The sequence below is a fragment of the Lepidochelys kempii genome, chromosome 4 (genome assembly GCF_965140285.1).
Source record: "Lepidochelys kempii isolate rLepKem1 chromosome 4, rLepKem1.hap1, whole genome shotgun sequence".
NCBI classification, from domain to species: domain Eukaryota; kingdom Metazoa; phylum Chordata; order Testudines; family Cheloniidae; genus Lepidochelys; species Lepidochelys kempii.
Window position 1 is genome coordinate 96,074,507 of NC_136383.1, and position 12,738 is coordinate 96,087,244.

Consider the following 12,738-nt stretch of genomic DNA (forward strand, 5'->3'; position numbering starts at 1 on the left):
TGACTCATTTTTAGCTTGTGGTCCCCTATGACCCCCAGATCCCTTTCCGCAGTGCTCCTTCCTAGGCAGTCATTTCCCATTTTGTATGTGTGCAACTGATTGTTCCTTCCTAAGTGGAGTACTTTGCATTAGTCCTTATTGAATTTCATCTTATTTTCTTCAGACCATTTTTCCAGTTTGTCCAGATCATTTTGAATTTTTATCCTATCCTCCAAAGCACTTGCAAACTCTCCCAGCTTGGTATTGGCCTCAAATTTTATAAGTGTACTCTCTATGCCATTATCTAAATATTGGACAGAATGGGATCCTACTCATTATGCCCTACCAGCATGACTGTGAACCACAGATAACTACTCTTTGGGAATGGTTTGCTAACCAGTTATGCACCCACTTTATAGTAGCTCCATCTAAGTTGCATTTCCGTAGTTCATGAGAATGTCATGTGAGACAGTATCAAAAGCGGCAAAGAGTCCTGTGGCACCTCATAGACTAACAGATGTATTGGAGCATAAGCTTGCATCTGACAAAGTGGGTATTCATCAACGAAAGCTTATGCTCCAATACGTCTGTTAGTCTATAAAGTGCCACAGGACTCTTTGCTGTTTTTACAGATCCAGACTAACATGGCTACCCCTCTGATGCTTAGTATCTAAAGCTTTACTAAAGTCAAGATATACCACATCTACCACTTCTCCCCTTATCCACAAGGCTTGTTATCCTGTCAAAGAAAGCTTTCAGGTTGGTTTGACACGATTTGTTCCTGACAAATCCATGCTGACTGTTACTTATCACCTTATCATCTTCTAGATGTTTGCAAATTGATTGCTTTATTATTTGTTCCATTATCTTTCTGGATATAGAAGTTACTTCCCTGGGTTGTACTTATTTCCCTTTTTATAGATTGGCACTATATTTGCACTTTTCCCATTTTCTGGAATCTCTCCCACCTTTCATGACTTTTCAGACATAATCACTAATGGCTCAGATATCTCCTCAGTCAGTACCTTAAGTATTCTAGGATGCATTTCATCAGGCCATGGTGACTTGAAGACATCTAACTTGTCCAACTAATTTTTAACTTGTTTTTCCCCTATTTTAGCCTCTGATTCCACCTCATTTTCACTGGCATTCACTATGTTAGATGTCATAGGCATTGACTCCGTGGGTGCTCTGGGGCTGGAGCACCCATGGGGAAAAATTAGTGGGTGCTCTGCACCCACCAGCAGCCAAGCTCCACTCACCACCTCCTCCTCCTCCCCCTCTGAGTGTGCCGCATCCCCGCTCTTCCGCCTACCTCCCAGCGTTTCCCACCCGGCTGCTGCCAAACAGCTGTTTGGCAGCATTAGCACACTCCGGGAGGAAGGGGGAGAAGTGGGAATGTGGCGCACTCAGAGGAAGAGGCGGGGCCGGGGTGGGGATTTGGGAAGGAGTTGGAATATTGGCAGGGAGGGGGCAGAGTTGGGGCGGGGACTTTGGGGAAGGGGTTGGAATGGGGGCGGGGAAGGGGTGGGAAGAGGCGGGGTGGGGCAGGGCCTCATGGAAGGGGTGAAGTGGGGGCAGAGCCAGGGGCAAAGGGGGTGTCGAGCACCCACATGAAAGAGGGGAAGTCGGTGCCTATGTTAGATGTCCAATCACCACTAACTTTTTTGGTGAAAACTGAAACAAACAAACGGTTAAGCACCTTTGCCATTTCCACATTTTCTGTTTATTGTTCCCCCCCTTCATTGAGTAACAGGCCTACCCTGTCTTTGGTCTTCTTGCTTCTAATGTATTTGTAGAATGTTTTCTTGTTACCCTTTATGTCTCTAGCTAGTTTGATCCCATTTTGTGCCTTGGCCTTTCTAATTTTGTCCCTACATACTTGTGTTATTAATTTATGTTCATCCTTTGTCATTTGACCTCATTTCCACTTTTTTTGTAGGACTCTTTTTTGATTTTCAGATCATTGAAGATTTCCTGGTTAAGCCAGGATGGTCTCTTGCCATACTTCCTATCTTTCCTACACAGTGGGATAGTTTAGCTCTTGTGCCCTTAATAATGTCTCTTAGCCCTGGTCTACACTAGGACTTTAGGTCGAATTTAGCAGCATTAAATCGATGTAAACCTGCACCCGTCCATACGATGAAGCCCTTTATTTCGACTTAAAGGGCTCTTAAAATCGATTTCCTTACTCCACCCCTGACAAGTGGATTAGCGCTTAAATCGGCCTTGCCGGCTCGAATTTGGGGTACTGTGGACACAATTCGACGGTACTGGCCTCCGGGAGCTATCCCAGAGTGCTCCATTGTGACCGCTCTGGACAGCACTCTCAACTCAGATGCACTGGCCAGGTAGACAGGAAAAGAACCGCGAACTTTTGAATCTCATTTCCTGTTTGGCCAGTGTGGCAAGCTGCAGGTGACCATGCAGAGCTCATCAGCACAGGTGACCATGATGGAGTCCCAGAATCGCAAAAGAGCTCCAGCATGGACCAAACGGGAGGTACGGGATCTGATCGCTGTATGGGGAGAAGAATCCGTGCTATCAGAACTCCGTTCTAGTTTTCGAAATGCCAAAACCTTTGTCAAAATCTCCCAGGGCATGAAGGACAGAGGCCATAACAGGGACCCGAAGCAGTGCCGCGTGAAACTGAAGGAGCTGAGGCTAGCCTACCAGAAAACCAGAGAGGCGAACGGCCGCTCCGGGTCAGAGCCCCAAACATGCTGCTTCTGTGATGAGCTGCATGCCATTTTAGGGGGTTCAGCCACCACTACCCCAGCCATGTTGTTTGACTCCTTCAATGGAGATGGAGGCAATACGGAAGCAGGTTTTGGGGACGAAGAAGATGATGATGATGATGAGGAGGAGGAGGAGGTTGTAGATAGCTCACAGCAAGCAAGCGGAGAAACCGGTTTTCCAGACAGCCAGGAACTGTTTCTCACCCTGGACCTGGAGCCAGTACCCCCCGAACCCACCCAAGGCTGCCTCCTGGACCCAGCAGGCGGAGAAGGGACCTCCAGTGAGTGTACCTTTTAAAATACTATACATGGTTTAAAAGCAAGCATGTGAAAGGATTACTTTGCCCTGGCATTCGCGGCTCTCCTGGATGTACTCCCAAAGCCTTTGCAAAAGGTTTCTGGGGAGGGCAGCCTTATTGCGTCCTTCATGGTAGGACACTTTACCACTCCAGGCCAGTAACACGTACTCGGGAATCATTGTACAACAAAGCATTGCAGTGTATGTTTGTTGGTGTTCAAACAACATCTGTTCTTTATCTCTCTGTGTTATCCTCAGGAAAGTGAGATATAATTCATGGTCACCTGGTTGAAATAGAGTGCTTTTCTTCAGGGGACACTCAGAGGAGCCCATTCCTGCTGGGCTGTTTGCCTGTGGCTAAACAGAAATGTTCCCCGCTGTTAGCCACAGAGAGGGGGGAGGGTTGAGGGGGTAGCCACACGGTGAGGGGAGGCAAAATGCGACCTTGTAACGAAAGCACATGTGCTATGTATGTAATGTTAACAGCAAGGTTTACCCTGAAAGAGTGTAGCCACTGTTTTATAAAATGTGTCTTTTTAAATACCGCTGTCCCTTTTTTTTTCTCCACCAGCTGCATGTGTTTCAAGGATCACAGGATCTTCTCCTTCCCCGAGGCTAGTGAAGCTTAGAAAGGAAAAAAAAAATGCACTCGAGATGAAATGTTCTCCGAGCTCATGCTGTCCTCCCACACTGACAGAGCACAGACGAATGCGTGGAGGCAAATAATGTCAGAGTGCAGGAAAGCACAAAATGACCGGGAGGAGAGGTGGCGGGCTGAAGAGAGTAAGTGGCGGGCTGAAGACAGGGCTGAAGCTCAAATATGGCGGCAGCGTGATGAGAGGAGGCAGGATTCAATGCTGAGGCTGCTGGAGGACCAAATCAGTATGCTCCAGTGTATGGTTGAGCTGCAGCAAAGGCAGCTGGAGCACAGACTGCCACTACAGCCCCTGTGTAACCAACCGCCCTCCTCCCCAAGTTCCATAGCCTCCACACCCAGACGCCCAAGAACGCGGTGGGGGGGCCACCGGCCAACCAGCCACTCCGCCACAGAGGATTGCCCAAAAAAAAAGAAGGCTGGCATTCAATAAATTTTAAAGTTGTAAACTTTTAAAGTGCTGTGTGGCATTTTCCTTCCCTCCTCCACCACCCCTCCTGGGCTACCTTGGTAGTCATCCCCCTATTTGTATGATGAATGGATAAAGAATGCATGAATGTGAAGCAACAATGACTTTATTGCCTCTGCAAGCGGTGATTGAAGGGAGGAGGGAAGGGTGGTTAGCTTACAGGGAAGTAGAGTGAACCAAGGGGCGGGGGGTTTCATCAAGGAGAAACAAACAGAACTTTCACACCATAGCCTGGCCAGTCATGAAACTGGTTTTCAAAGCTTCTCTGATGCGTACCACGCCGTCCTGTGCTCTTCTAACTGCCCTGGTGTCTGGCTGCGCATAACCAGCAGCCAGGCGATTTGCCTCAACCTCCCACCCTGCCATAAACGTCTCCCCCTTACTCTCACAAATATTGTGGAGCACACAGCAAGCAGTAATAACAGTGGGAATATTGGTTTCGCTGAGGTCTAAGCAAGTCAGTAAACTGCGCCAGCGTGCCTTTAAACGTCCAAATGCACATTCTACCACCATTCTGCACTTGCTCAGCCTGTAGTTGAACAGCTCCTGACTACTGTCCAGGCTGCCTGTGTACGGCTTCATGAGCCATGGCATTAAGGGGTAGGCTGGGTCCCCAAGGATACATATAGGCATTTCAACATCCCCAACAGTTATTTTCTGGTCTGGGAAGAAAGTCCCTTCCTGCAGCTTTTGAAACAGACCAGAGTTCCTGAAGATGCGAGCGTCATGTACCTTTCCCGGCCATCCCACATTGATGTTGGTGAAACGTTCTTTGTGATCCACCAGAGCTTGCAGCACTATTGAAAAGTATCCCTTGCGGTTTATGTACTCGGTGGCTTGGTGCTCCGGTGCCAAGATAGGGATATGGGTTCCATCTATCGCCCCACCACAGTTAGGGAATCCCATTGCAGCAAAGCCATCCACTATGACCTGCACATTTCCCAGGGTCACTACCCTTGATATCAGCAGATCTTTGATTGCGTGGGCTACTTGCATCACAGCAGCCCCAACAGTGGATTTGCCCACTCCAAATTGATTCCCAACTGACCGGTAGCTGTCTGGCGTTGCAAGCTTCCACAGGGCTATCGCCACTCGCTTCTCAACTGTGAGGGCTGCTCTCATCTTGGTATTCATGTGCCTCAGGGCAGGGGAAAGCAAGTCACAAAGTTCCATGAAAGTGCCCTTACGCATGCGAAAGTTTCGCAGCCACTGGGAATCGTCCCAGACCTGCAACACTATGCGGTCCCACCAGTCTGTGCTTGTTTCCTGAGCCCAGAATCGGTGTTCCACAGCATGAACCTGCCCCACTAGCACCATGATGCATGCATTGGCAGGGCCCATGCTTTCAGAGAAATCTGTGTCCATGTCCTGATCACTCACGTGACCGCGCTAACGTCGCCTCCTCGCCCGGTATCGCTTTGCCATGTTCTGGTGCTGCATATAATGCTGGATAATGTGTGTGGTGTTTAATGTGCTCCTAATTGCGAAAGTGAGCTGAGCGGCCTCCATGCTTGCCTTGGTATGGCGTCCGCACAGAAAAAAGGCGCGGAACGACTGTCTGCCATTGCTCTGACGGAGGGAGGGGCGACTGACGACACGGCTTCCAGGGTTGGCTTCAGGGAGCTAAAATCAACAAAGGGGGTGGCTTTACATCAAGGAGTATTTCAGGCAGGACTTCACGGAGGGTTCCAATAAGAAATGGTGCACCTAAGTTATTGTTCTTATTGGAACAAGGAGGTTAGCCTGGCCTCTGATTGATATATGGCTAGATTTACCTCGCTGCACCTTCTCTGTGAGTGACTGCAGTGTGACCTAGAGGAATGAGTCCCCTAGACGGGGGAAGCAAATGAATACAAAACAAATCTAGTCTATTTCTTGTTTTGATCCACTCCATCTATCTTTTACATCTTTGGCTGGCAGCAGACGGTGCAGAAGGACTGCATGCCATCCACCTCTAATGGCTGCTCTGCAGAAGATGGTACAGTACGACTGCTAGCCATCCTCATCTCTTGCCTGCTCACCATAAGACAGTTCAATAGGACTGACTGCAGGACTAAAGAGAATGACCTGGTCAAGTCACTCCAAATTTAGTCCCTGCACCCATGTCTGCCCAGGCGCTCCCAGCCAATGTGGCCAGGAGCACCTCGGACACGACGAGAACGGCTACCAGTCGTACTGCACCGTCTGCTGCCAGAAGGCAATGGGTTGCTGCTACTGTGTAGCAATGCCGTACCGTGTCTGCCAGCACCCAGGAGACATACGGTGACAGTTACCTGAGCGGGCTCCGTGCTTGCCGTGGTATGGTGTCTGCACAGGTAACTCAGGAAAAAAGGCGCGAAACGATTGTCTGCCCTTGCTTTCACGGAGGGACGGAGGGAAGGGGGGCCTGACGATATGTACCCAGAACCACCTGCGACAATGTTTTAGCCCCATCAGACATTGGGATCTCAACCCAGAATTCCAATGGGCAGCGGAGACTGCGGGAACTGTGGGATAGCTATCCACAGTGCAACGCTCCGGAAGTCGACTCTAGCCTCGGTACTGTGGAAGCACTCCGCCGAGTTAATGCACTTAATGCACTTAGAGCATTTTCTGTGGGGACACACACACTCGAATATATAAAACCGATTTCTAAAAAACCGACTTCTATAAATTCGACCTTATTCCGTAGTGTAGACATACCCATAGGAAGAACTGCCAACTATCTTCAATTGTTCTTCCCTTTAGACTTGCTTCCCAGGGGATGTTATCTACCAGCTCCCTGAGTTTGCTAAAGCCTGCCTTCTTGGAATCCTTCTTGGAATCTTTGCTGTTCTGCCTCCTACCATTCCTTAGAATCATGAACTCTATCATTTCATGATCACTTTCATCCAAGCTGCCTTCCACTTTCAAATTCTCAACCAGTTCCTCCCTATTTGTCAAAATCAAATCTATGTCTACACTACCCGATCGATCTATCGGGGATCGCTTTATCGTGTCTAGTGTAGATCACTCTGCCATCGACTCCTGTACTCCACCGCAATGGGGGAGCGGCGGCAGTCGACCCCGCGCCATGACGACGTGAGGTAAGTCAACCTAAGATACGTTGACTTCAGCTACGCTAGTCCCATAGCTGAAGTTGCATATCTTAGGTTAATCCCCTCCCCACCCCCAGTGTAGACCATGCAGAACAGCCTCTCCCATAGTAGCTTTCTCCACTTCTGAAATAAAATATTGTCTCGGATATATTCCAAGAACTTGTTGGATAATCTGTGCCCTGCTGTGTTATTTTCCCAACAGATGTCTGAGTTGTTCAAGTCCCCCATCACCATCAAATTCTGTGCTTTGGATGATTGAATGACTTGATGACTTGAATATGAGATAATTAGGGCTGTGATTGCTGGCATCTTCAGCAGGTAACAGTCTGTCTTTCAATATCAGACCTTAGTGAAATGATCATTATGAAAGTTTTTAAAGGCCAGATTCTGCTGCTTTGGACAGCCATTGGAGCTTTGTAAAGAATGAAGGATTGAAATCTATGTATGTTTTAGGTCAGAAAAACATTGATATCCTTTTATATGTAAAAAGTGCGTTTTATTAGAGCCACTAAAAGTTTACAAAAATTACATCTTTGAAATAGTTGACGGAAGTGGGAATATTTTGGTATCCAAAAACGTTTTAGATGTACAGTAATTTATATATTTGTCAGAGGGTTTTATGGCTCATCTGGACCAAATGTAGTGTCCCTCCATTTTAATGGTCATAATTTATTACAATATTTCATCATTTTTGCTTTTCAACATAGATTAATATGCTTATCTTTAATATGGATATTCCTCAAAAAAACCTTTATTTACATTTAGTCATATTCAACTTGTATGTTTTACTCACTTTCATGTTCATTGTATTAGTTTTCTTTTCCAGTAAATCAAATGAGAATCTTACTGAGTGCTCAGGCCATGAGAGTCGTGCCATTAGGCACGAATGAATGAACATAAAAGCATAAGAACGGCTATACTGGGCCAGTCCAATGGTCCATTTTGTCTGGTATCCTGTCTCTGACAGTGGCCAGTGCCAGATGCTTCACACGGAATGAGACTAGTGAATTTCTTTTGTATGAAGAGATTTACCAATCTCATTATTTCCTTTCAGTAATAGTTTTCTCTTTGACTTTTCTGTAATTTTGGGTCCTCTGATAGTGCAGTATATCTGGCTGTTGATTATCTTTTGGTGTTCCATCAAATCTGTATTAATCTTGACTGATCTACCTGTTTTGGTGAAGTGGATGTGAAGTTTGATTGGGATGGTGTGATAGAAGGAATGTGTATTCCATTCTGGCAGTGATCCTTGTGGTGTTAAAATGACTCACTGTACAAGCAGGCAAGTACATTTTGCAGGACCTTGGAAGACTTTTTCTTTGTAATCTCAAAGGCTCAGCTTCTGAAGATAAAACCCAATTAAATATTTAGTGATTGATTTATAGGCTCATAAAGAGCATTCCATGGATGTCTTCCTCTAAATTTCAGTGTTCGCTATTTTTGGATGTTACCAAGGTTCTTCATTGCACATCTTGAGAACAATGTTTTCAAGTCTTTAAAGGATTCTCTGCCAAGCCTACCTTGTTCCTTCAGTTGGTTTCTGCAGAGATTTTGGTACATTGAAACACTAAAATCTGGGCTTGGAAGTTCATAGTCCCAGAACCTCTGGGCTTGCCATGGCAGATATGAAATTAAAAAAATTGCTTGTGCCCTGACACCTCTTTCATTACAATTTAAGCACTGGAGCTACTCAACTATCTAGGCCTTTGTATAGCTCTCATCACTTGTATCTGAGTCCTGAGACACATCCTAGGCTAAATCTGTACCCTGGGTATTAACATTAGGGACATAGTAATAGACCATGATCCTTTCACTTTTCAACTAGGAAAAGAACCAACCAGATTAATCCAGGCCCACAGACTCATAAATGTAGAGAGTTTCCAGACCATCCTGATGGAGAAAGCTATACATCTGCAAAGTTAAATATAGTGAACTCTTCAGATAAAACTACTATCTTCTACCATTGATGTACTAGCCCTGAAACATCCTGTACTTCCACATCACTCTCACAAATTATGATGGTGCACAGATTACTTATGCAAAAAGACTATAATCAGAAAACATGAAGACTGGTCTATCAATCCCTTTGAGGCATGCAGTAGTCCAGTTAGTACTTAATGCTGCAGATCAATAATGTTACAACGTGCTGGCTGAACTCTTTTTTTTCTCTGTGTACAACCATGTACAACAAGATGGTGCGAGTTGCACTGATGGATAATCTCATAATAATGGACAGGAGACAAACGTCCATTTCATCTTCTGCACTTTCTAGCAACCTTCAAAATAGTCTACTATTAAGTATTGCTTGTGAGAGATGGTGTGGTTGAATGAGTTGCACTAACATGGCTTTTCTTATACCTCTTGGTTAGATCACCAAAGGTAATAAATGGACAGTTACTTCTCCACTTGCAGAGATCTGCAGATTTATTTGTAGTTTCCCCTCCTATTCAATAAATCTAATTTACTGCTAGGGGAAATAATAGGGTGCTTTGAGGTCAAATATCTGCATATACAGGTGACACTTATTCATGTCTTTGTCCTTGATGTAAATAAGCTTCTAGGGCAGAGGATCACAAACTGTGGTCCGTGGACCACCAGTTGTCCGTGAGCACCATTCAGGTGGTCTGCGGATAGTTCCCTCTAAGGTGCGTGCCTGGGAGGCCGCACACAAAAGAATGAAGGGCCACCCACCTAATTAGTGGAGCCGCACAGGCATGACTCCACTAATTAGGTGCCTGGACCCTGGAGAAGATGCACATGTAAGGTGGTGGCCTTGGGAGGAATAGGGTGTAGGTAGGAGCGGGTAGTGGCGTGAGAAGAGGAGGTGGAGGGGAATTTGGGACGTGCAGGGCTGCGGTGGCCAGAGAAAGAGGCGACTTTCTCCAGCTCCAGGGCTGCAGTTGCCGGGGAGAGATGGCCCTCCTTCCCAGCCTCAGCTCTATGGCTGCCGTGGTGGGGGAGAGAGGGAGAGACCCCCCTTCTGCCCAGCCGGGGGGCTGCCACGGTGCGGGAGAGAGGGCACATCCATTGTATTAGAAAGGTAAGACTGCTGATATTAAAATATGAGTTGTGTGCTTTTATTTGTAGAACAAAAAAAAGTTAATTCTTATTAAAGTTTTTTTTTAAAATAGCTCTTTTATACAAAGTGCTTTACAATAGTTAGCTAATGGTACAAACAACATTTGGAAAGATCCTTCAGTGGTCCACCAAGACCCTCAGCAATCTTCAAGTGGTCTACGAAAAATAATTTGAGAACCACTGTCCTAGAGGAAGGGCACCTGGCTCAATTCAACCCCCGTAAGGCTGAGCCAGGGCCATATTAAGCCTTTAGAGGCCCTAAGCACTGAAAACATTATGGTGCCCCCCCATATGTAATTCAAAATAAAAACAATACTACACCGTAAAATAAAATTTTATTTTTCGAAATGACACAAAACTTACATGTATGCTGAAATTAAAATAGTTTCTTTCTAGATTTTCTGATTACAAAATTCTGGATAAGTTCATCGAAGCTGACTCAACGAAGCATGTCTGCTTCCATACACAATAGGGAAAGTGAATCAAGTCTGTCCTGACACATTATTGTTCTCTGAGGGTTTTTTATTCTTTTTCTCAGCTGAGGAAAAGAGCGTTCTGCGGAGCAGTTAGTAATTATCAATGTTAGAAAAATATGTAGTGCAATCTCTACATTTGGAAATATACGTTTTTCAATATTGTGTCATGAAGATCAATGTGACTGAATTTCATTTTTCCTGTTTCATTAAACTTTGCACGCATATAACAGTGGAACTGCCATACTTCTCCACAGACATTCATGTTCGAGTCAACAGGGTATGAGTCAACTAGCTTTCGGGAACCTTGTGAATATTGTTAGTCAGATAAGTCCATATCATTTAGAAAAGAAAATCTACTTGATACTTCTTTGTACACTTCACCTCTCCTCTTCCTATGAGCTTCAAGTGTATCAGTTATAGTGTAGTAAGTAGATATGCGAAATTTGTCTCTAGGATTCAATGCTGTTTCTATTGCACTGCTATCATTTGATTGTTTTTTCCTGATTCGCTTGCAGGACTGGGCTTCTTTGTAGTTAGTATCAGACAAGATATCTTTTGATATGTCTTCAAGACTTTTGAAATCATTCCTCAAAGTGTGTAAGTGTCTGCTGATTGACAGAGGTCTGCACATGTTTTCAAATCCAATTCTTTTTCTTGGAGAGCTTGACTTGTGTGGTAAAAGTGTTGTAAAATTTCATTCCACATGGTCAACATGAATACAAACTCTAGTTCTTGCATCTTGTTTGCAATGTTTTCTGCCTCTGGTATAGTTTCTCCCTTTTGTGATTGGTCTTCAGCTATACTTTCTAATGCATCCACAATCTTTGAGTAGGACTCCAGAATTGCATTTGTTGCCATTGCATGTGCCCCCCAGCGAGTATTAGAGAGATTTCAACACACGATCATTACCCAAATATGTTTTAAGAACTGCCCATCGGTGTGTTGAGGCAGAGAAAAATGTATAAAGTAACTGGACTGTTGAGAAAAAACTTACTGCCACTGGACAACAATCAACAGCACTGTGGCCAACAAGACTGACAGAGTGTGCAGCACAAGGTATGAATATGGCATATTCTGTTCTGTTCTAAAAGCTTCTTCTGCATTCCTTGATAATGCCCTAACATGTGGACAGCATTGTCATAAGATTGACCTCTGCACTTTGAGAAATCGATTTTACAAACTTGGCACAGATAATGCAGTACTTGATTTGCCATTTCTTCACCAGTGTGGCTTTTCAAACTGAGGAATGTTATAAATCGTTCAACTGGTTTTCTATCTGTGGGAGACACATATCTTACTACAATACTCAATTGACCAGTATGTGAAAGATCAGGTGTAGAGTCGACAGATAAACTGAAGTACCCAGCAGTACTTATTTCATCCACAATAGCTGAACAAACTTTGTCACTCATTAGACTGATGAGTTCATCACATATTGTCTTGGATATGATGGGTTACTTTTGCCAGCATTCCCATATTTTGAGATATGGCCTGATAAAAATGGGTCAAACTGAGCCACAAGCTCCAACAATCCCAAGAAATTTCCATTCTGCAATGATCCAAATGCATCAGTTGATCCCCAGAAAGGCAGACCACATTCAGCTAATGTTTGAATAATAGCTATAACACACTGCAAGACATGTTGCTAATATTCACGCTTCCCTTTAATTTGTTCTTCCAATTTTTGTGTCAATCCTGTCTTCAATTTAAATATGTCAACACTGAATCTCTGTGAGTAGTGATATTTTTATGTTGTTCAATTAAAACAGTATTCCGCCAGTCCCTAAATCCATCTGCAGCAAACCAGGATGTTGAAGATTCATATGCAAAAAGTTTGCAAACAAAACAGTACACAGATCCTCTTGATGGTGAATACAGTAGCCATTCTCGAGTGTATTTCTCACCATTCGCTTTCATGCTGAAAAATATTTTTTTGTGGACAATATGTTGGTTTGCCATTGGTAAAAG